Genomic DNA, 25,709 nt, shown 5'->3' with positions numbered 1-25,709 from the left:
ATATGATTTGGTCTGACCAGTCGATATATTCGGGTGCGTCGACCATAGCAACCTCTGCGTACTTCACTTCTCGCGAAAACTTCTTGACTTCTCTCTTTGAAAAACTGGTTTTATGGATCATGCTGACTTGTCCGCGAGACTCTGGGAATACTTCGGTTGGTACGTACATGTCTCCTCCTTCTGGTATATATGGTTCCGGTGGATAATCATAGGGTGCCGCTCTTCTTTCCACTGGATGAGCTCTTGTTGCGGCTTCGGCCCTAAGATCGTCGCAGAACTGCCGAACTTCGAGGAACTGCCGACAATTTCTGAGCAGATGACTGGACTTTTCAAGGTTATCCTTTGGGTCGATGTAAGAATGCAGGTAACACGGTGCTTCAAGTTGCTCCGTGGCCGATAGGTAAGATGTGCGAAGACGATTCTTGTTCGGCTGCATGTTGTGATATCCTCGTTCATACTGTCGGGGGCGAGTCGCGATTTGCTCCTCTTCTTCATGGCGTGAACCCCTTCGTCTTTTCCTTTGCTCCTCTATGCTGCCGAAGCTGCTTCGGCTGCCCTCTCCCGTACTCCTAGGCAGGACTGCCAAGGCTGCTGCTGGCGCGGTATCATCTGGAACCGAAGTTCTTGAGCTTGACGCGTTTGAACTAGCTAGGGAGGCGAAGAAACCCTCTGGAATCAATGATGAAGTGAACACCACCGAAAGTAGTATCCATGTTGCTGCGCGACTCCGTGGATATCGGATGCGATGCCTCAGCGTGCGATATGAACTCGAAGGACCCGCAGCGAACTGAATCTCTTGGATTTGATGGCGTTGGTGACTCTAGCACGAACGCTGCAGACGTAACTGGAACTGCCGATGACCTGCCTTGTGCCGACAAGTTTCCCACAGACGGCGCCAATTGTCGAGGGTACTCCTCGGCAATGCCCTCCGTTTGGGGCTTAGGGTAGATGGAATCCTGTAGACTGACACGAGACATCGGTTATCAAACAAGCGGGGAAAGCGATTTACCCAGGTTCGGGGCCCTCGATGAGGTAAAACCCTTAATTACGTCCTCCCTGTCTGATCTTGATTATGAAAATATCGGGTTACAATGGGGTGCCGAAGGTTTCGGCTGTGATCTCGTCGAGAAGCTAAGCTCTGCAGGGACCTAGCTCTAGACTTATGGTGGCTAAGATTGCTAAGATTGCGTGTGTCCTCGGCAGCCCCTCTCCTGGCCCTTATATAGGGAGCCAGGTCTCGAGAGATCTGTCCGGGTACGACTAGGTTACAAAGGGCCCTAGTTCTAGACTTTCCTTGTATTCTCCGTCTCTTCGTCTTGTTCTTCAAGGAATCTTCTTCGGCACCGATGTAGTAGTCCACCTTGCCATCGAGTGTCTTCATGGGCCTCTAGTTGGGCCGTATAGGATAGGGCAATAACAGTTACCTGAAGGGTAACGCCCACGTCAGCGTCCCCGGCTCCTCGTTTTCCCCGGAATAAGTCTTTAATCCATCCGGAGAGCCCAGGTCATCCCCGGCTTCCCGAGGCCCGGCCGGGGACTCCGGACAAAACAAAAACACGCGACACATCGAGCGGGCCCGCTGTGTCGGTGACAGAAAGGGTAGTTCCCTCCATTTATTTTGTTTTCCCTCCAAAATGCGCCGCATAGAACCATTTTCCCCGCCGAATTTCGGAGGGGCTACCACCATTCCCCCACAGTTGCAGCTCCTCCTCTTCCCTTCCACCACTATGCCGCCGAAGGCGAGGAAGCCGCGGGCGCCAAAAGAGAGGCCGCCGGGCTGGACAAACGCAAGGTGGGCGGAGGATGTGGAGCAGCAGCGGAACGAAACTCGCGGCAGGGCGGAGAGGGAGAAGAAGCTCGCGGCGAAGAGGGCGGTGACGGCGGCAGATGAACATGCGAGGCTAGTCTCCATGAACTTTTGCCAGCCGCGCGTCGACCAATTCCTCGGGCCATGGCCGACCCAAGGTACGATCGACTCTCCTTCCACCTTCTCGCCGGCGTCACCGGCCATGTTCCAGGACACCTACGTCGCCAGCAGGACGAGCTTTACGCCGTTGATGGCGTGTATTTCACACGTTCGTTGGGCAACCCCAAGAGGAAGGTATGATGCGCACAGCAGCAAGTTTTCCCTCAGAAAGAAACCAAGGTTTATCGAACCAGGAGGAGCCAAGAAGCACGTTGAAGGTTGATGGCGGCGGGATGTAGTGCGGCGCAACACCAGGGATTCCGGCGCCAACGTGGAACTCGCACAACACAACCAAAGTACTTTTCCCCAACGAAACGAGTGAGGTTGTCAATCTCACCGGCTTGTCTGTAACAAAGGATTAACCGAATTGTGTGGAAGATGATTGTTTGCGAGAGAAAACAGTAAAAACAAGTATTGCAGCAGATTTGTATTTCGGTATTAAAAGAATGGACCGGGGTCCACAGTTCACTAGAGGTGTCTCTCCCATAAGATAAAAGCATGTTGGGTGAACAAATTACGGTCGGGCAATTGACAAATAGAGAGAGCATAACAATGCACATACATGTCATGATAAGTATAGTGAGATTTAATTGGGCATTACGACAAAGTACATAGACCGCCATCCAAGCTGCATCTATGCCTAAAAAGTCCACCTTCGGGTTATCGTCCGAACCCCCTCCGGTATTAAGTTGCAAAGCAACAGACAATTGCATTAAGTATGGTGCGTAATGTAATCAATAACTACATCCTCGGACATAGCATCAATGTTTTATCCCTAGTGGCAACAGCACAACACAACCTTAGAACTTTCTGTCACTGTCCCCGGTGTCAATGCAGGCATGAACCCACTATCGAGCATAAATACTCCCTCTTGGAGTTACTAGCATCAACTTGGCCAGAGCCTCTACTAATAACGGAGAGCATGCAAGATCATAAACAACACATATGCAATAACTTGATAATTAACATAACATGGTATTCTCTATCCATCGGATCCCGACAAACACAACATAGAGTATTACAGATAGATGATCTTGATCATGTTAGGCAGCTCACAAGATCCAACAATGAAGCACAATGAGGAGAAGACAACCATCTAGCTACTGCTATGGACCCATAGTCCAGGGGTGAACTACTCACTCATCACTCCGGACGCGACCATGGCGGTGTAGAGTCCTCCGGGAGATGAATCCCATCTCCGGCAGGGTGCCGGAGGAGATCTCCAGAATCCCCGGAGATGGGATTGGCGGCGGCGGCGTCTCTGGAAGGTTTTCCGTATCGTGGTTTTTCGCATCAGGGGTTTCGCGACGGAGGCTTTAAGTAGGCGGAAGGGCAGAGTCGGAGGGCTGACGAGGGGCCCACACCACGGGCGGCGCGGGCCCCCTTGGCCGCGCCGCCTTGTGGTCTGGCCACCTCGTGGCCCCACTTCGTATGCTCTTCGGTCTTCCGGAAGGTTCGTGGCAAAATAGGCCCCCGGGTCTTGATTTCGTCCAATTCCGAGAATATTTCGTTACTAGGATTTACGAAACCAAAAACAGCAGAAAACAAGACAGCGGCACTTCGGCATCTTGTTAATAGGTTAGTTCCGGAAAATGCACGAATATGACATAAAGTGTGCATAAAACATGTAGGTATCATCAATAATATGGCATAGAACATAAGAAATTATCGATACGTCGGAGACGTATCAAGCATCCCCAAGCTTAGTTCTGCTCGTCCCGAGCAGGTAAAACGATAACAAAGATAATTTCTGAAGTGACATGCCATCATAACCTTGATCATACTATTTGTAAACATATGTAGTGGATGCAGCGATCAAAAAAATGGTAATGACATGAGTAAACAAGTGAATCATAAAGCAAAGACTTTTCATGAATAGTACTTCAAGACAAGCATCAATAAGTCTTGCATAAGAGTTAACTCATAAAGCAATAAATCAAAGTAAAGGTATTGAAGCAACACAAAGGAAGATTAAGTTTCAGCGGTTGCTTTCAACTTGTAACATGTATATCTCATGGATAATTGTCAACATAGAGTAATATAACAAGTGCAATATGCAAGTATGTAGGAATCAATGCACAGTTCACACAAGTGTTTGCTTCTTGAGGTGGAGAGAGATAGGTGAACTGACTCAACATAAAAGTAAAAAGAATGGTCCTTCAAAGAGGAAAGCATCGATTGCTATATTTGTGCTAGAGCTTTTATTTTGAAAACATGAAACAATTTTGTCAACGGTAGTAATAAAGCATATGAGTTATGAAAGTTATATCTTACAAGTTGCAAGCCTCATGCATAGTATACTAATAGTGCCCGCACCTTGTCCTAATTAGCTTGGACTACCGGATCTTTGCAATGCACATGTTTTAACCAAGTGTCACAATGGGGTACCTCCATGCCGCCTGTACAAAGGTCTAAGGAGAAAGCTCGCATTTTGGATTTCTCGCTTTTGATTATTCTCAACTTAGACATCCATACCGGGACAACATGGACAACAGATAATGGACTCCTCTTTAATGCATAAGCATGTGGCAACAATTATTATTCTCATATGAGATTGAGGATATATGTCCAAAACTGAAACTTCCACCATGAATCATGGCTTTAGTTAGCGGCCCAATGCTCTTCTCTAACAATATGCATGCTCCAACCATTAAGGTGGTAGATCTCTCTTACTTCAGACAAGACGGACATGCATACACATGATATTCAACAAAGAATAGTTGATGGCGTCCCCAGAAACATGGTTATCGCACAACAAGCAACTTAATAAGAGATAAAGTGCATAAGTACATATTCAATACCACAATAGTTTTTAAAGCTATTTGTCCCATGAGCTATATATTGCAATGGTGAATGATGGAATTTTAAAGGTAGCACTCAAGCAATTTACTTTGGAATGGCGGATAAATACCATGTAGTAGGTAGGTATGGTGGACACAAATGGCATAGTGGTTGGCTCAAGTATTTTGGATGCATGAGAAGTATTCCCTCTCGATACAAGGTTTAGGCTAGCAAGGTTATTTGAAACAAACACAAGGATGAACGGTGCAACAAAACTCACATAAAAGACATATTCTAAACATCATAAGACTCTACACCGTCTTCCTTGTTGTTCAAAACTCAATACTAGATGTTATCTAGACTCTACAGAAACCAAATATGCAAACCAAATTAGCAAGCTTTAAGCGTTTCTTCATTAATGGGTGCAAAGTATATGATGCAAGAGCTTAAACATGAGCACAACAATTGCCAAGCATCAAATTATCCAAGACATTTTAGAGTTACTACATGTAGTATTTTCCAATTCCAACCATATAACAATTTAACGAAGAAGAAACTTCGCCATGAGCTATGAGTAGAGCCTAAGGACATACTTGTCCATATGCTACAGTGGAGTGTGTCTCTCTCCCATAAAGTGAATGCTAGGATCCATTTTATTCAAACAAAACAAAAACAAAAACAAACCGACGCTCCAAGCAAAGTGCATAAGATGTGACGGAATAAAAATATAGTTTCGGGGAGGAACCCGATAATGTTGTCGATGAAGAAGGGGATGCCTTGGGCATCCCCAAGCTTAGACGCTTGAGTCTTCTTAGAATATGCAGGGTGAACCACCGGGGCATCCCCAAGCTTAGAGCTTTCACTCTCCTTGATCATATTGCATCATACTCCTCTCTTGATCCTTGAAAACTTCCTCCACACCAAACTCGAAACAACTCATTAGAGGGTTAGTGCATAATAAAAATTAACATGTTCAGAGGTGACACAATCATTCTTAACACTTCTGGACATTGCATAAAGCTACTGGACATTAATGGAACAAAGAAATTCATCCAACATAGCAAAAGAGGCAATGCGAAATAAAAGGCAGAATCTGTCAAAACGAACAGTCCGTAAAGATGGATTTTATTAGGCCACCAGACTTGCTCAAATGAAAATGCCCAAATTGAATGAAAGTTGTGTACATATCTGAGGATCATGCAAGTAAATTGGCTTAATTTTCTGAGCTACCTACAGGGAGGTAGACCCAGATTCGTGACAGCAACGAAATCTAGAACTGCGCAGTAATCCAAATCTAGTACTTACTTTACTATCAAAGACTTTACTTGGCACAACAAAACTCAAAACTAAGATAAGGAGAGGTTGCTACAGTAGTAAACAACTTCCAAGACACAAATATAAAACAAAAATACTGTAGTAAAAACATGGGTTGTCTCCCATAAGCGCTTTTCTTTAACGCCTTTCGGCTAGGCGCGAAAGTGTAACTCAAGTAACATCAAGAGACGAAGCATCAACATCATAATTTGTTCTAATAATAGAATCATAAGGTAACTTCATTCTCTTTCTAGGGAAGTGTTCCATACCTTTCTTGAGAGGAAATTGATATTTAATATTACCTTCCTTCATATCAATAGTAGCACCAACGGTTCGAAGAAAAGGTCTTCCCAATATAATGGGGCAAGATGCATTGCATTCAATATCCAAGACAACAAAATCAACGGGAAAAGGTTATTGTTAACCATAATATGAACATTATCAACTTTCCCCAAAGGTTTCTTTTTAGCATTATCAGCGAGATTAACATCCAGATAACAGTTTTTCAGTGGTGGCAAGTCAAGCATATCATAGACCTTCTTAGGCATAACAGAAATACTTGCACCAAGATCACATAAAGCATTACAATCAAAATCTTTGACTCTCATTTTAATGATGGGCTCCCAACCATCCTCTAGCTTTCTAGGAATAGAAGTTTCAAGTTTTAGTTTTTCTTCTCTAGCTTTTATGAGAGCATTTGTAATATGTTTTGTGAAAGCCAAGTTTATAGCACTAGCATTGGGACTCTTAGCAAGTTTTTGCAAGAACTTTATAACTTCAGAGATGTGGCAATCATCAAACTCTAAATCATTACAATCTAAAGCAATGGGATTATCATCCCCAAGGTTGGAAAAAATTTCAGCAGTTTTATCACAAGCAGTTTCAGTAGTTTTAGCAGTTTCAGGTAATTTTGCGCGCTTTGCACTAGGAGTAGAAACATTGCCAACACCAATTATTTTACCATTGATAGTAGGAGGTGCAGCAACATGTGAATCATTAACATTGCTAGTGGTGGTAATAGTCCAAACTTTAGCTACATTTTCCTCTTTAGCTAGTTTTTCATTTTCTTCTCTATCCCACCTAGCACGCAGTTCAGCCATTAATCTTATATTCTCATTAATTCTAACTTGGATGGCATTTGCTGTAGTAACAATTTTATTTTCAATATCCCTATTAGGCATAACTTTCGATTTCAAAAGATCAACATCGGAGGCAAGACTATCAACTCTAGAAGCAAGAATATCAATTTTATTGAGCTTTTCCTCAACAGATTTGTTAAAGGCAGTTTGTGTACTAATAAATTCTTTAAGCATAGCTTCAATTCCAGGGGGTGTATTCCTATTATTGTTGTAAGAATTCCCATAAGAATTAGCATAACCGTTACCATTATTATAAGGATATGGCCTATAGTTATTACTAGAATTGTTCCGATAAGCATTGTTGTTGAAATTATTATTTTTAATGAAGTTTACATCAACATGTTCTTCTTGAGCAACCAATGAAGCTAATGGAACATTATTAGGATCAACATTAGTCCTATCATTCGCAAGCATAGACATAATAGCATCAACCTTATCATTCAAGCAAGAGGATTCTTCAACAGAATTTACCTTCTTACCTTGTGGAGCTCTTTCCGTGTGCCATTCAGAGTAATTAATCATCATATTATCAAGAAGCTTTTTTGCTTCACCAAGAGTGATGGACATAAAGGTACCTCCAGCAGCTGAATCCAATAAATTCCGCGAAGAAAAATTTAGTCCTGCATAGAAGGTTTGGATGATCATCCAAGTAGTCGAGTCCATGGGTTGGGCAATTTTTAACCAGAGATTTCATTCTTTCCCAAGCTTGAGCAACATGTTCATTATCCAATTGTTTAAAATTCATTATGCTACTCCTCAAAGATATAATTTTAGCAGAGGGATAATATCTACCAATAAAAGCATCCTTGCATTTAGTCCATGAATCAATACTATTCTTAGGCAGAGATAGCAACCAATCTTTAGCTCTTCCTCTTAATGAGAAAGGAAACAATTTTAATTTTATAATGTCACCATCTACATCTTTATACTTTTGCATTTCACACAATTCAACAAAATTATTGAGATGGGCAGCAGCATCATCGGAACTAACACTGGAAAATTGCTCTCGCATAACAAGATTTAGTAAAGCAGGTTTAATTTCAAAGAATTCTGCTGTAGTAGCAGGTGGAGCAATAGGTGTGCATAGGAAATCATTATTATTTGTGCTAGTGAAGTCACACAACTTAGTATTTTCAGGGTTGGCCATTTTAGCGATAGTAAATAAAGCAAACTAGATAAAGTAAATGCAAGTATACTAATTTTTTTGTGTTTTTGATATAGCAAACAAGACAAGTAAATAAAGTAAAGCTAGCAACTAATTTTTTTGTGTTTTGATATAATGCAGCAAACAAAGTAGTAAATAAAATAAAGCAAGACAAAAACAAAGTAAAGAGATTGAGAAGTGGAGACTCCCCTTGCAGCGTGTCTTGATCTCCCGACAACGCGCCGGAAAATATGCTTGATGGCGTGTATTTCACACGTTCGTTGGGCAACCCCAAGAGGAAGGTATGATGCGCACAGCAGCAAGTTTTCCCTCGAAAGAAACCAAGGTTTATCGAACCAGGAGGAGCCAAGAAGCACGTTGAAGGTTGATGGCGGCGGGATGTAGTGCGGCGCAACACCAGGGATTCCGGCGCCAACGTGGAACCTGCACAACACTACCAAAGTACTTTGCCCCAACGAAACAGTGAGGTTGTCAATCTCACCGGCTTGCTGTAACAAAGGATTAACCGAATTGTGTGGAAGATGATTGTTTGCAGAGAAAACAGTAAAAATAAGTATTGCAGCAGATTTGTATTTCGAGTATTAAAAGAATGGACCGGGGTCCACAGTTCACTAGAGGTGTCTCTCCCATAAGATAAAAGCATGTTGGGTGAACAAATTACGGTCGGGCAATTGACAAATAGAGAGAGCATAACAATGCACATACATGTCATGATAAGTATAGTGAGATTTAATTGGGCATTACGACAAAGTACATAGACCGCCATCCAACCGCATCTATGCCTAAAAAGTCCACCTTCAGGTTATCGTCCGAACCCCCTCCAGTATTAAGTTGCAAAGCAACAGACAATTGCATTAAGTATGGTGCGTAATGTAATCAATAACTACATCCTCGGACATAGCATCAATGTTTTATCCCTAGTGGCAACAAGACAACACAACCTTAGAACTTTACGTCACTCGTCCCGGTGTCAATGCGAGCATGAACCCACTATCGAGCATAAATACTCCCTCTTGGAGTTACTAGCATCAACTTGGCCAGAGCCTCTACTAATAACGGAGAGCATGCAAGATCATAAACAACACATATGCAATAACTTGATAATTAACATAACATGGTATTCTCTATCCATCGGATCCCGACAAACACAACATAGAGTATTACGAGATAGATGATCTTGATCATGTTAGGCAGCTCACAAGATCCAACAATGAAGCACAATGAGGAGAAGACAACCATCTAGCTACTGCTATGGACCCATAGTCCAGGGGTGAACTACTCACTCATCACTCCGGAGGCGACCATGGCGGTGTAGAGTCCTCCGGGAGATGAATCCCCTCTCCGGCAGGGTGCCGGAGAAGATCTCCAGAATCCCCCGAGATGGGATTGGCGGCGGCGGCGTCTCTGGAAGGTTTTCCGTATCGTGGTTTTTCGCATCAGGGGTTTCGCGACGGAGGCTTTAAGTAGGCGGAAGGGCAGAGTCGGAGGGCCGACGAGGGGCCCACACCACAGGGCGGCGCGGGCCCCCTTGGCCGCGCCGCCTTGTGGTCCGGACACCTCGTGGCCCCACTTCGTATGATCTTCGGTCTTCCGGAAGGTTCATGGCAAAATAGGCCCTCGGGTCTTGATTTCGTCCAATTCCGAGAATATTTCGTTACTAGGATTTCTGAAACCAAAAACAGCGAGAAAACAACAAGCGGCACTTCGGCATCTTGTTAATAGGTTAGTTCCAGAAAATGCACGAATATGACATAAAGTGTGCATAAAACATGTAGGTATCATCAATAATATGGCATAGAACATAAGAAATTATCGATACGTCGGAGACGTATCAGCCGTCACCGCTGAAGTACGACGGTGCGATGTACGAGGGCATCTCACCTGCCCTCTGCCGTGGGGCGCTCTCCTTCTCCAATCCCGGGATGCCACCGCCGAATGACGAAGTGATGCACGAGATGATCACGTCGGGCTCTATGGCTGCCGCGTCGAGCCCAGGCTTCTTCACACAAGAGGAGGCAAGGGTGACGGAAGCCGTCGCGTCGCGGGGTGCCGTTGATGATCAGAACGACGGGTTTGGAGATGGCACCCAAGACATCGACGAAGAAGATGAGCAGGCCGACCTCAACCAGGACGTCGATGAAGAAGACGCGCCTGAACCCACGGCGACGTCGAAGGGGAGGAAGAAAAGGAAGAAGAACTCGCCGCCGACCGAGCCGCGGATCAAATGGACGGGCAAAGAAGAGGAGTGCCTCGCCGAAGCTTGGAAGACCGTTTCCATGAACGACATCACCGGCGCCAATCAAAACTATGACACGTATTGGCAGCGGGTCAAGTTGGCGTTCGACGAGCGCAAACTTGTCGATCCCTACTTCAACAAGACGGTGATGATACGCGGTGACAAGGCAATGGGCACCCATTGGGGGATCATGCAGGCGGCATGCAGCAAGTGGAACGACATACAGGAGGAGATCGAAACTCGCCCGGTGGGCGGCGCCGACTTTGAGGCCAAGGTATGCTCACTCGCCGTGTGTCGTCCGTCGACCCGGGATCGCCGAGGTTTCAATTTGATTCCCCGGCCTGTATTTGCAGATGCGGCGGGCGTTTGACATGTACATCGACGACTCAGACGGCCAGACGTTCAAGTACCTCAATGTGTTCGCCCGCATCGAGGGGTGCGAGAAGTGGAAGGAGGTACATCGGAACCTTGCGAATAACAAGGGTGAGCAGTACAACCCCGACGGTCCAGCCCCTGCCGCGTCGGCGGGCCGCCCCGAGCTCGGCCAGAAGAAGCTGAAAGAATTGAAGAAGGCGGGCCATCCAGCCGAAAGGTTGCATGCGTCCTTCGACAAGTGCTGGGCCGACGCGAGGGCGCACGCCGCCGGGAGGGACGACAAGTACGACGTACGGTGGAAGGAGATGCTCGCCAACCAGGGCGTCCGGATAGCCTTGCTGAAGGCAACCTCCACGGAGAAGAAAAGGAACACCGACCTGGCGTTCCTAATCGGCGGCAACAACGGCAAGATGGACGAGGAGACGAGGGCTTGGTATGACGCCCACGCCAACACATCCTCTGGCCTCCGTCGGCTGCTTCGTCCTCCCCTTCGACGTCCACTCCCGCCGCTGCGACACCGGCGGCCAACGATGCATCGCCGCCCGATGCCGCGCCAGACAAGGCTTAGGAAGGGACCGCCGATGAGTCTGTTATCATCTAGTTTCTGTTTCGATCACTGGAATATGGCTGATCCGATCGCCGAACTTGTTGATGCTTTTGTGTAGCGGGAAGACGATTTTTTGAAACTATCGTCGTTGATGGACGAATGCCGGCTGCGATTGGGAAAATGTTTCCTCCCATGTCATTTTTTCATCCAATCCGGTGTTTGTTAAGTTCGGATTTTCGCCTGAGGCCTCGAACAGCTGGAGATGCTCTAAGAACACATGGAGGGAAAATCAGGCATGTCTTCCATCTTGGCGCAAAAATACTTGCCTGAGCACTCTAAACTGGCGCCATAAGAGAAAGCAAGAACACTCTAAACTGGCACTCTGATCAATCAGGCCAAATAGGTGTACTGCAATATGGGCAACTGGGCATCTCTTAATCCTTCTATCTTTATCTTTACTATTAAACGGGGATAGGTGGTGTCCGTAGGTAAAAAAACCGGGTTTAAGGTTTGGTACGTCAAAAAAAGCCGGTACCTTTGTTTGCTGCGTATGACCGCCACCAGGAAAAGGCACCGGATCTAGAAAAAAAATTGGGCAAACGTATATGAGCAGGAGTTCATGTCGGGATTGACTTCCAAATTTACATGAAGGGAAACTGGGCAAGTATACGAGTAGGTGCCGTACCGGGATGACTTTCCGTTTCCAAATTAGATACTGCTTTATATAATCCAACAATTAAGACAAAAATATTAACTATTATTAGTTTGCAATCCGTGGTGTAAGCCGCTTCGTCCGCCAAAAAAGTTCACCCCGCACGAAAAAAAACGCTGTTGGATTGATGTCGTCAAAAAACCGTGAGATCGTGGGAAGAGCCCGTGCTGTGCTCCGTACGTACATGGTCCTCACTCCTGATTCCGTGTTAGTTTCAGTTTGAAAGGAGATCAAAACGGATCACACCTGCCTCCTCCCATATATAGCCAGGGAACAAAACAAGTCTCCGCCGCCGCGATTGCCAACAGAAAACCACAGCATCGGAGCATGCATCGGAACTTCGGAAGTCCAAGAAGAGCTTCTACACCGCCGTGTCCGTACTCTGGATGCGCTAGCTGTCGCCTAGATCGACTTCGACTAGCTCTTCGACATGTTCTGTGAAGGCTGCATAGGATACCACCCAGCGTGGTATGGCGGCACGTCCCTGAGTACTACTCGGCGAGCGAGAGGCTGCCGGAATTTCCGCAAATACGAGGAGATGATGCATGATCCGGTGGAGAACGCTTGGAAGCGAACGTATTCCTTGGGTGCCTGTTGGTGTGGGCTGAGTGGGAGGCTGACATGCCTGATGCGGCCGTGGAGCATGGAGGCCGAGACACATGGAGGGCGCGGCGGGTGCGCTTGAGGATGTGTCCAATGAGTAACCACATGACGCCAAGCACATGATGCGGTGCACGTCCGTTGGTGTGTGCATTGAAGCAACCAGAATTAGTGAACGTGCGTGCAATGTAATAGTCAGTAAACTGCGCATCTGGGATGGATTGATTGATCGAGCATGAACTTTTCCTATAGCCGTTGCTTTTGGTTGCTGCCTGCAAAAGATGACAGATGAAGAAAACAAACAAGTGGAGGTGAAGAGAAGAAACGTGAGCTGAGAAAAACAACATTTTGTGTGATGTGTACAAAAAAGGCAAAAAAATGTGATGTACGTAGTCGTGTTACAATATCAAAATTTGTCTTTTTTACAGGAGCCACATAATTTTTTTATTTTTTTGAAAATTTGTGTACCAACATAAAATGTCTAGATGTACATGTAAAAATTTAGTTCAGAATTTTTTGACACTTCGAAATATGGATTCACACAATGGGAGCAAATGCTTCTATGAGCCAAAGTGCATTTCCCTTCATGGATTCACAAATTTGTGAATTGACGCGGCAATAATAGCATCAAATCGGCTTCATGGTATAATCCACGATTCCTTATGGTTATTCACTATGTTATTTGCAAAGGAGAAGGATGGAGCGAGAGAGAAAATACTAGACATATTCATGTTCAATCAACTTTTTATTTCCAAAGATCAGGCTACTGGCTTTCACTGGGGGAAATTTGTGTAGATATGTCGTTGGAAACAAAACATATCCGGTGGCCAAATGAAAAACAATCAAAAGATGTCCTAATCATATGGTGGTAGAGCTTATCACACTGTGAGGGCTGCCTCTACGCCTTTAATCATGGTGAACCACCGATTTAGATTGAGTATTCGCCACCATTAGTGTCAAGCCATGATATAATTTTTGCCGTCAAATACTTCCAATTATCTACAAATGCTTAATGAAGAGATCAACTTTATAACCGATCCGCTGCAACGCGCGGGCACTGTGCTAGTAAGGGTATGTCCAGGAATCCGACGCAAACGGACGCAAGTCCGCGTGGACGCATAATAACCTGCATGTCCATAGGGACGAGTACAAAATTGCACTGCGTATGCGTCTTTGCGGACGCTGCGCGGTCAGCGCACATATTCGCCTCATTGCCCTTCGAACCCGCCAGGCAATGACCGCGTGAGTTTCGTCTTCAGCGCACGAGTAATGGCTCCGGCGACGCCTTGGTTCCTCGAGCCGCGTCAATGGAGACATGATACTCTAAGTAATAGTAAAGACATGGAGAGTGAACTTTTGTAGGACGAGCAACACATAGCTCGTTTTAAAAAAACATTCAGATGTTGGATCCTCTCGCGCAAAGAAGAAGAATACCCCGCGCAACCGTACGTGCTGGTTGAACTCGCCCAACGGTTGTTCGAGGAGAACCAGCCGGTCACTTGGCGGGATGCAAGCATGCCGAGCGGTGGCTGGTACCTCAACCGCCGCCGTGTCCCGGTGCCGCACGAGGGAAGGCAACGGCAGTATGAGAACCGATGTTGTAGATTCATCCTCCCGCCGGATCTACACGAGGATTTGGCCTTTGCCCTGGACTCCTACAACTTGTCTACCCTCGGGAGGTGGAAGTTCAACCCGCGACACTACGCATGTTACCTAGGCGACGTGGCCCAAGGGTGGCCATCAACCCCTCCGCCGCCCCCTCCCGCTCCAGCACTACCTTCTCCCGCAACAGCACCACCTTCGGCCGCACCAGCCCCGCCTCCGATGCCTCAGCAGCTTGTGCATTGACCGTGGCCTTGGGATCCTCCGGTGTTCATCAACCTCGTCGACGACGACGAGGACAACAAGGAAGCCATGGAAGGCGCCATTGTTAGCTAAGGCTATTATCTTGCCTTTTTTACTTATTTTTGGTACTATGTAAATTCTTATATTATAAATAAATAAGAATTTACGCTAAAATTCATCAGGCCGCTGGAGGCATCCCGACGCAAATGATCAACCACGGCAAGGATCCCAATTCAGCGTCCACGGTCTAACCCAAATAAACATAGGTGGTCACACTTGGTGACTGAAAAGCGTCGAACCGCTGGAGATACTCTAAGTAATAGTAAAGACATGGAGAGTGAACTTTTGTAGGACGAGCAACACATAGCTCGTTTTAAAAAAACATTCAAGAAATGGTATTCTAAGCGTCAAAAAATTCTGAAAAAAAAATCTAGATGTAAGCAAGGTTGAGTTCTATCATTGTGTAAAATTTGAAGCCGAGATACCATATATTCAAGGCAGCACAAAAATGACCAACTCTAACAGATTATAGATATCAGAATTTGTCTTTTTGCATAACCTTGAATATAAGTTATTTCGAGTTACAAATTTGCACTTTGGTAGAATACAAGATTATCTACATCTAGATTTATTTGCAGATTTTTTGAAATTTTAAAATATTATTTTTAATTTTCGTGGTTTTCTGAAAGACATGGCACTACAAAGCAAGTGCCGACGGCGGCCTTGTAAGTTCAGCAAGCAACAATATTGTTGCGTGTGCTACCCTGCACGTCCTGCAGTGAGCAGATACAAATTTGATGCCATGTTTGTTTTCAGTTAGGTGTGCATTAGAGATTTTTTTTTAAAGGGAATATATTAATATTGCGAAGATACCAATTACATCTAGCCTCTGCAACAACGCACTAATAACAGTACGAATGCACACAGCCAAAAAAAAGAAACTAAGAAATAAAAGTCCCGCTACGGTGTACAAAACCTTACAACAGCAGCACAAACACCACCAAAACAACACCCGAAGTTCAGGTTCTCCAAAAACGAAACCTTCAAGAAGGAAACAGTGCCCAAACGTTGTCGCCTGCCCGATCGAAGGTCTTAGGTTTTCACCCTGAAGTTAGTCTCCGCTCTCAAAACAATGCCTTTAACAAGAACATTGCCAGGCACAACCAATTAATGCCACACCTTGGATTTTCGCCCTGAAAGGTAAGACTGTGAACTTCACCTGTGCCGCCGCCCCACTTACATACCGCTGCTACCAAGCCCGAGACACCATGCAAATTCCTCATAGACGCAAAGGCTCGAAACACCATTGCTAGTCCTCAAAATCCGGCTTTCATGACATTCTCCGCTTCTGACTTCACCATGGACCAATTCATGACTCCTGATGGTAACATATAGCAGAGCTTCGCGTCGCTCCCTCCAGCACCAAACGGTCGGAATAAAACATGGTTGCGCACGACTGAATACCACCCGATCCAGCAATCTCTAGGCATAAGGCGCACTAGGGAGTTCGCCGGCGGAGCCTTCCGGAACTCAACAATTCGGCCAGATCAAGGAGGACATGCATTAAGTAGATCATCGTCTTCGCATGAGAGGAACCCTAGGACCGCCACCTTTATTGAAAGCCATGCCCAACTTGAACGCCACGCGAAGCCGCCACCGCCCATCACGATCCCTTGTTGTGTCGCATCCCCGAATAGTAGACATTGTCGATGAGAAATCAGGGCTCAAAGCCATGCACTTCAACATCGAGTCGACGTGCATTAGAGATTGATAGAGGCCCATTGAGTAAATGATAAATAACTACCACAATTGAGGCAGTCCTGTCACGAAACTAATAAAAGTATTCTTTTACCACATGGCTATCACTTTGGGGCATGTCTGCAAGGCGGGGCACTGATTTTCCAATTTACGAGTACTAACCTAGTTTCTGGCGGCTAGGACCTGCTATCAGGTCCGACGTGGCACAAATATAAGGGACACCACAACTGTTAGGGCGGTTGCGAAAACCAGAGGGCCTTTTTGCAAAAAAAAAACTTGTCTTCTTTCCCGTCACAATAAAGGCAGCTCGGTGGCTGCTTCGGTGTTGTCTGCTGCCGCCGAGCTCCAAGATGTGCGTCACCGCCTATTGACGGCTATAAGAACCCCTCCGCCGCCGCGAGTAAACCCTAGCGCCCCACGTCTTCCTCTCCTTGGATCCTTGCTCGCGCGCGCCGAAACCCTAGCTATGGCCGCCGTGAAACGCCATATCTCCATATCCTTGCGCAGCTCAACCGGATGACCTCGATCCTCGAATTCGATCTACCCCGTGAGACTCAATCCTCGCCGGTCACCTGCCGCCGGTCGTCTCTGATTCCCGCTGCTAGCAGGCCCCGTAGTGTCGATTTGTTTTCCGATGCGCCGGCCACGTTGCCTCCGTTCTCTTGTGTAAAATCGATCGGTGGCCGATCAAGATTGCCCTGCCTTGCCCATACCGGCCGACGCGTGTTTCGCTCCACTGAATCCGGCGCTGACGTGCTGATCGTGCGCCAAGTTGCTGAAGCCTGAAGCTCTGCTCGATCTGGAATCGAGAGCAGGATTGAGAAGTTTTGGTGCTAGCCTGCTCCACGGATTGGGGAAGAAGGCACACGATCACTGTCGATTCTACGTGCATAGTCCGATGCTCCGGTCCCCGGGGCTGCGTTCGACTTGGAGGCCGATCCTCTGACGCCGGTGCTGACGCAAGAGGAGGTCAGGCTATGCAAGGAGGCACTCGCGCAAACAGCTGGATGTCTTGTCGGACGAGTTCCAAAGCCTCCAGGTATGATTGTGTTTTTTGACAGTTAAGCTAGCCAGTGTCACCGTGAATCGAAGATCTCGGAGTAAAACTCATCCCGCTAAGGCCTGCCGCGGTCTCCACCGGCGGACGGGGACGAGCAGCCGGACGACGGAGGCTCCGTTCCTCCATACTGAATGACTGCACGCTTCTGACGCTGGTTGATTCAATGGAATATTGAAATATTGGGTTAGCTGTGCATATACAATGATGTTTATACCTGCGTGTCGTCATGGACTCAAGTGGTGATCCACGGATTGATTCAACTATCAAGCGACTTGGGATGATTGTGATCATGTGGCCATGGCGTCTCCTCCTACCAGAAGTACCACCACGGCGACAGGTACTGCCAAATTCAATCAAACACATTATATATCTCTCAGTCTCTGCGTTCAGCCTATGTATGTAATGCATGTGTGGGAATCGGATCCTCTAATATGCACAAGAAAAGTCAGGGAAATTCGGACGTTTGCAAATTTGGGTTATAAATTTATACGGACTAGCACAATACCTGCGCGCTGCTGCGAGTTTTCAGTGTGGTTCTATAATTCTATTCCAACTCACATCAGCATAAAAAATAACAACTTCCGAAAATAACTTCAATAAACATTACCAAAGAAGAGTTTAGAGATGTGTTTTCTTGGAACTTTATGTGACACACAGAAATAACATCTATTCATGACAATCGGGATCCTAAAGTTGGAATCCGAAATACTCTAAAATGCTTTGACCATAAATGAATTTTAAAGTGGTTTGCATCATTTAGGAAGCAATTTAAACTCAAGAAAAATATATCCTCTGATTGGAATTCTAGATATGATGATGCAGATTGCCTCCTGTCCTACAACAAAACTACCACTGAAATACGAAAACTGATTTGTTTAGAAGAATTGCATGCTTATGTTCAATGGAGCAGCGGCTTAAGAAAATGAGGAAAATGATGCATCAATATTCGCTAGTTCTAACTCACACTCACCTCCTCCTCTTGACACCAGAAGCGCACGTAAATATGAGAAGCCGATCCAACCAACCTTTCCTACATGGTACATGGAGCCAGCTTATGATCGCTGTCTGACAGACGGTCTTCTTCCTCGGACTAAACAGTGGCCTCTTGATCTTTCCCGTGGATGCCTGGCTGCAGAACGTGTCCGTCGACGTGTCCGATGAGGCGATGAGCAGGATGCGTCAAGAGAGATGGCACGCGAACGACGGCAACAATGTAGGCACATCAGCCTAGGCAATCGAACAGATAGAGCGAACCGTTTTCACTTGCCGGTGACAGAACCATGTAAATAAACTACCGAGCCAAGGGTAAAATCGGGAAAAAAGTGTCGGACCAAGGAAACAATCCTCCCTTTATTATTAGGTATAGACTAGGAAAACTGCCCGTGCGTTGCACCGGGAAGTGAAGAATTTAGTGGAGAGACATGTAGGAAGAGTAAGACTAAAAGAATAGTTTTGAGAACCTTGATGGATGAGTGCCCTCATATACAGATCTTAATTGATGATGTTGAGCCTGAAAAGGAGGAGGAACCTGCACATGTGGTTGTGGGCACCGGAGGCCGCTTACTCAAACCCTCCTCCAAGCTATCCATGGTGTGCCTTCGACAGAGGGACATGCGTCTTGCACGACCGCGACATCGGGGTGGCGGGCGACGCAAAGGAGACCGGCGAGCGGAGGTGTGGCTGATGCAGGGAAGCAGGGAGAGGCGACCATGCCCGAACAAGCAACCCTGGCCGGCAAGGTCGATACCACAATATTTATCCATTTTTATTTTCATATTACTTTATCTTTGGATTTATAATACCTCATCGGTCTAAAAATAGGTGTCTCAATTTTTTCTAGAAACGGATGTATCTATAATTAAAATGCATCTACATACATGTGTATCTAGACAAAAGTGGGACAACTATTTTTAGACGGAGGGAGTACTTTTCAAGTGCATCACCAAAATACCGTTTTTATTTATTTTTCCATGTTTATATTTTTATTTCCAATTTTTTCTATTACACTAAAATCATCTAAATTTTGCAACATTAAGTATGATAAATTAATTATGAATTTATTTATATGTGTATACGAAGTGTGTAATATCTACCATTGACTCAAATATGTAAATATCATCAACTCAAATAAGACATACTAATGAGAACCAACCTGTGGTTGGATGGTTAGGAGGGCAGTGGCACCCCCAACCCACCAGAGTTCAAATCCCATATTTGACACTTTGGTGTCTCATAAAGGTGGAATATTCTTCAGTGGGAGGCGACGTTCCCGTCGACAGCGAGGCGCCTGTGGTGACTTCGTCAATCTCAAGACCAGCCGAATCAGTTCTTCGATGCAGTATCTTGGAGGTGCTCATAGGGGTAGGGTGTGCGTGCGTGCGTTCATAGGGGTGAGTGTGTGCGCGTATGTATGAGCGCCTTTGATTGTACTGTGTTTCGCAAAAAAAAAAAAAAAGACATACTAATCTTCTGTTGTATCAATGGATGCTTACTTGGACAGTTAATACCGATCGAGTCATGCACTTGGCATGTTTAGCAACACTTTCTGAGAGCCTAAGTCGGCAAGGCGGCTACTATGTTTGGCTGGATCTTAACTGAACATTGTCTTTCGTACATACAAGATCACAAGGCACGCATCAGTACAACACGCAGGTTGTAAACTTTAGATCCAATCCCTCTACAAAATCTTAATACACGCATCCATAGTTCCATATGTATACGATGTTATGAACTTCAGATCCAATCATCGCATGGGAAAATATAATCGACACTGCTGCCCATGTGTACAGTTGGAACAGGAGTTTGGGGCAGGAGCACCAAATCGAAGATCATGGAACACCGCAAAAAAAATGAAGATCTAGGAAAGAACAAGTGTGAGCTGCAGCCGGGTGAGTCTGCAGGGAAGACCAAGGAGCGGTAGGAGAGTAGTTCGTACGAGTTCCAGCCGTTGAGGTAGAGCAGCGCGCTCGCGGCGGCGTCCACAGAGGACATCCACGGCCATACGGCTGGGCAGCCTGACGGGCTGTGCTATTCTGCAGTAGATTCACGGCAGGCGGCAGCCACACGAGATGAGGAGCAGAGGAAGCTGTTAGAGGCCGGGTGCTAGAGGTAGGTGGCCGGGGCGGCGCAGTGGAGGAAGAAGCCGAGAGGACAGCGTGGTCGAGGAGACACGGCGGCGCGGTGGACGAAAGAAATCGAGGGTCACCATAGAAGCGAGGCTAGCAGGTTTATTTGGGCACCGAACGGTTATTCTGACTTACCGGTGGCAGGCCATGTAATTTTGACGAAAATTAGGGGCAATAATAGACGGACCAACAAGAAACACTTTTGCTTTTAATTATTAGGTATAGATGAGGGATTTTTCTGAAGAGTTATTTTTTAAAAAAACTTAGTAATTATAGTAAATTAACTGCTAAGCAATAACCAACCTATTGCTTCGTATTGTCGATATTCTAACTAGCAACTGCTTTTTAAAGGGAAGTACGTCTACGTTTGGAGGGGTGTGGTGCCAAAGGCTAACCAACGTCATGAAGGCTCACCCTATTCTCTGGTGAGCAACGCCACAAATGCCTATCCCACGCTCCACTAAGCGGTTGCCTTGAGGTCGCAACCGGCACCTTTACACAAAGCTTGGGGCACACATACACAACCAAATTGGAGGCTCCCAAGATGTAACCACGACGCTTTACACGAAGAGTAGCTTCGAGGTCACCTCACAAAGATCCACTAAGAATGTTGATGAAACACAAATTCCTTTAGTGAAAGAGTAGATCTAGGTCATCTCTACCAAATCCTCAAGTATGGTGGAGTTTGGGTGGAGGAGTAGAGAGATTTAGGCGATTTGAGCTCAGCAATGGAGGTCCAAGATTTGCAATTTCATGTGTTACTATACATTGGGGAAGAAAGGGTTATTTATACCCCGTGGAGGGGATCCTGTCGTTGGAGATCATATGGCTAGTAGTACCGGCCAGGTTGGGCCGGTACTACCGGCCCTTGTCGACGTGGCGCGGGGAGGCCAGCAGCGCGGGCCGGAGAGGGGAGGCGGTACCTTCGGTGGTGGTCGAGCGGTACCTTCGGCCGTGCACGAGGCGGCACCTCCGGTCGCGGTACCGGTCCGGTACCGGCAGCGATCCAACTTCCCTGGAAACATACTAAGAGCCATGCCATGTTAGAGGTACCAAGGGCGGTATCGGATGTGGAGGCTCCGGTCGTGGCCGGGCGGTGGTACCGGTCGTGGCCGGCTGATACGTATCAAACGTACCTATAATTTTTGATGCTCCATGCTTGTTTTACACCAAATCATATATGTTTTGCTTACACTTCGTTGCACTTTTACATGATTTCTGGCACTAACATATTAACAAGATGCCACGGTGTCAGTTCCCTGTTTTCTGCTGTATTTGTATTTCAGAAAAGTTGTACAGGAAATATTCTCAGAATTGGACGAAACAAAAGCCGAAGTCAATATTTTACCGAAACGAATACGAAGTCCAGAGGGGGTCGAAGAGGCGCCACAAGGCGGCCAGACCTGCCCTTGGCGCGGCCTAGCCTTGGCCCGCGCCAAGGGGTGGTCTGGGCCCACCAGGCGCCCCACCGACCTAAATTCTCCGCCTATTTATACATCTTCTCGGGAAAACCCTGGATACCCGAGCCTCCATCCACGAAAAGTTCCATCGCGGCCGCCATCGCAGAACCCATCTCGGGGGGTACTGAAGCTCTTCCCGGCACCCTGCCGGAGGGGGAAATCATCGCCGGAGGCATCTACATTGCCATGCCCGCCTCCGAAGTGATGCATGAGTAGTTCATCCCTGGACTATGGGTCCATAGCAGTAGCTAGATGGTTGTCTTCTCCACTTTGTGCTTCATGTATAAATCTTGTGAGCTGCCCTACATGATCAAGATAATCATTATGTAATCCTATATTTTTGGTTTGCTGCGATCCGATTAATGTTGTATACTATGTTGAGATTGATTATACATTCATGTCATATGTTATTTGTGATCTTGCATGCTCTCCGTTGCTAGTTAAAACTCTGGCCAAGTGGACACTTGTGACTCCAAGAGGGGGTATTTATGCTCGATAGTAGGTTCATGCATCTAGTTTTCTAGGAGAGTGACGTTTAAATTTTAAGATTGTAGATGTGTTGTTGCTACTAGGAAGAAAACAACAATATTTTATCCGAGGGTAATTCTATTGTTTACTTTACACACATTGCTTAATGCGATAGTCTGTTGCTTGCAACTTAATACTGAAAGGGGTTTGGACGATAACCTGAAGGTGGATCATTAGTCATAGACGCAGTGGATTACGGTCTATGTATTATGTTGTAATGCCCATATCATAGTAATCATCTTGTCATGTATTGGTCGATATTCTATCAACTGTCCAGATGTAATTTGTTCACCCAACATGCGATTTATCTTTATGGAGAGACAACTCTAGTGAACTGTGGATCCCGGACCTATTTCCTTTACTGATAAATTCTATTGCAATCATGTTCTGTTTACTTTTTGCAAACATCTCATTCCACTTGATACGTCTAATCCTTTATGTTCAGCAAACCGGTGAGATTGACAACCTCACTGCAAGTTGGGAAAAAGTACTTTGCTTGTGTTGTGTTCAGGTTCCTGATGCGTGTAATTGACACGTCCGTTGGGAACCCCAAGAGGAAGGTGTGATGCGCACAGCGGCAAGTTTCCCTCAGTTAGAAACCAAGGTTTAATCGAACCAGTAGGAGTCAAGAAGCACGTTGAAGGTTGATGGCGGCGGGATGTAGTGCGGCGCAACACCGGAGATTCCGGCGCCAACGTGGAACCTGCACAACACAACCAAAGTACTTTGCCCCAACGAAACAGATGAGGTTGTCAATCTCACCGGCTTGCTGTAACAAAGGATTAACCGTATTGTGTGGAAGATGATTGTTTGCAAGAAAACAATAAAACAAGTATTGCAACAGATTTGTATTTCAAGTATAAAAGAATGGACCGGGGTCCACAGCTCACTAGAGGTGTCTCTCCCATAAGATAAAAGCATGTTGGGTGAACAAATTATAGTCGGGCAATTGACAAATAGAGAGGGCATAACAATGCACATACATGTCATGATAAGTACGAGTGAGATTTAATTGGGCATTACGACAAAGTACATAGACCGCCATCCAACTGCATCTATGCCTAAAAAGTCCACCTTCAGGTTATCGTCCGAACCCCTCCAGTATTAAGTTGCTAACAACGGACAATTGCATTAAGTATGGTGCGTAATGTAATCAATAACTACATCCTCGGACATAGCATCAATGTTTTATCCCTAGTGGCAACAAGCACAACACAACCTTAGGGGTTTCGTCACTCCCCGAGTGTCAATGCGAGCATGAACCCACTATCGAGCATAAATACTCCATCTTGGAGTTACTAGCATCAACTTGGCCGGAGCCTCTACTAATAACGGAGAGCATGCAAGATCATAAACAACACATAGGTAATAACTTGATAATTAACATAACATGGTATTCTCTATCCATCGGATCCCGACAAACACAACATAGAGTATTACGGATAGATGATCTTGATCATGTTAGGCAGCTCACAAGATCCAACAATGAAGCACAATGAGGAGAAGACAACCATCTAGCTACTGCTATGGACCCATAGTCCAGGGGTGAACTACTCACTCATCACTCCGGAGGCGACCATGGCGGTGAAGAGTCCTCCGGGAGATGAATCCCCTCTCCGGCAGGGGGCCGGAGGAGATCTCCAGAATCCCCCGAGATGGGATTGGCGGCGGCGGCGTCTCAGTAAGGTTTTCCGTATCGTGGTTTTTCTTCATCAGGGGTTTCGTGACGGAGGCTTTAAGTAGGCGGAAGGGCAACGTGGGGGGCCACACGAGGGCCCCACACTACAGGTCGGCGCGGCCAAGACCTGGGCCGCGCCGCCCTATAGTGGCGGCCCCTCGTGGCCCCACTTCGACTCCTCTTCGGTCTTCCGGAAGCTTCGTGGCAAAATAGGACCCCGGGTCTTGATTTCGTCCAATTCCGAGAATATTTCGTTACTAGGATTTCTGAAACCAAAAACAGCAGAAAACAAGAATCGGCTCTTCGGCATCTTGTTAATAGGTTAGTTCCAGAAAATGCACGAATATGACATAAAGTGTGCATAAAACATGTAGGTATCATCAATAATATGGCATGGAACATAAGAAATTATCGATACATCGGAGGCGTATCAGCATCCCCAAGCTTAGTTCTGCTCGTCCCGAGCAAGTAAAACGATAACAAAGATAATTTACGAAGTGACATGCCATCATAACCTTGATCATACTATTTGTAAACATATGTAATGAATGCAGCGATCAAAACAATGGTAATGACATGAGTAAACAAGTGAATCATAAAGCAAAGACTTTTCATGAATAGTACTTCAAGACAAGCATCAATAAGTCTTGCATAAGAGTTAACTCATAAAGCAATAAATCAAAGTAAAGGTATTGAAGCAACACAAAGGAAGATTAAGTTTCAGCGGTTGCTTTCAACTTATAACATGTATATCTCATGGATAATTGTCAACATAGAGTAATATAACAAGTGCAATATGCAAGTATGTAGGAATCAATGCACAGTTCACACAAGTGTTTGCTTCTTGAGGTGGAGAGAGATAGGTGAACCGACTCAACATAAAAGTAAAAAAGAATGGTCCTTCAAAGAGGAAAGCATCGATTGCTATATTTGTGCTAGAGCTTTTATTTTGAAAACATGAAACAATTTTGTCAACGGTAGTAATAAAGCATATGAGTTATGAAAATTATATCTTACAAGTTGCAAGCCTCATGCATAGTATACTAATAGTGCCCGCACCTTGTCCTAATTAGCTTGGACTACCGGATCTTTGCAATGCACATGTTTTAACCAAGTGTCACAATGGGGTACCTCCATGCCGCCTGTACAAAGGTCTAAGGAGAAAGCTCGCATTTTGGATTTCTCGCTTTTGATTATTCTCAACTTAGACATCCATACCGGGACAACATGGACAATGTATAATGGACTCCTCTTTAATGCATAAGCATGTGGCAACAATTATTATTCTCATATGAGATTGAGGATATATGTCCAAAACTGAAACTTCCACCATGAATCATGGCTTTAGTTAGCGGCCCAATGTTCTTCTCTAACAATATGCATGCTCCAACCATTAACGTGGTAGATCTCTCTTACTTCG

This window comes from Lolium rigidum, chromosome 6 (assembly GCF_022539505.1).
Source record: "Lolium rigidum isolate FL_2022 chromosome 6, APGP_CSIRO_Lrig_0.1, whole genome shotgun sequence".
NCBI lineage: Eukaryota > Viridiplantae > Streptophyta > Magnoliopsida > Poales > Poaceae > Lolium > Lolium rigidum.
The sequence above is the reverse complement of the archived record's forward strand: the minus strand, read 5'-3'. Positions refer to the sequence as shown.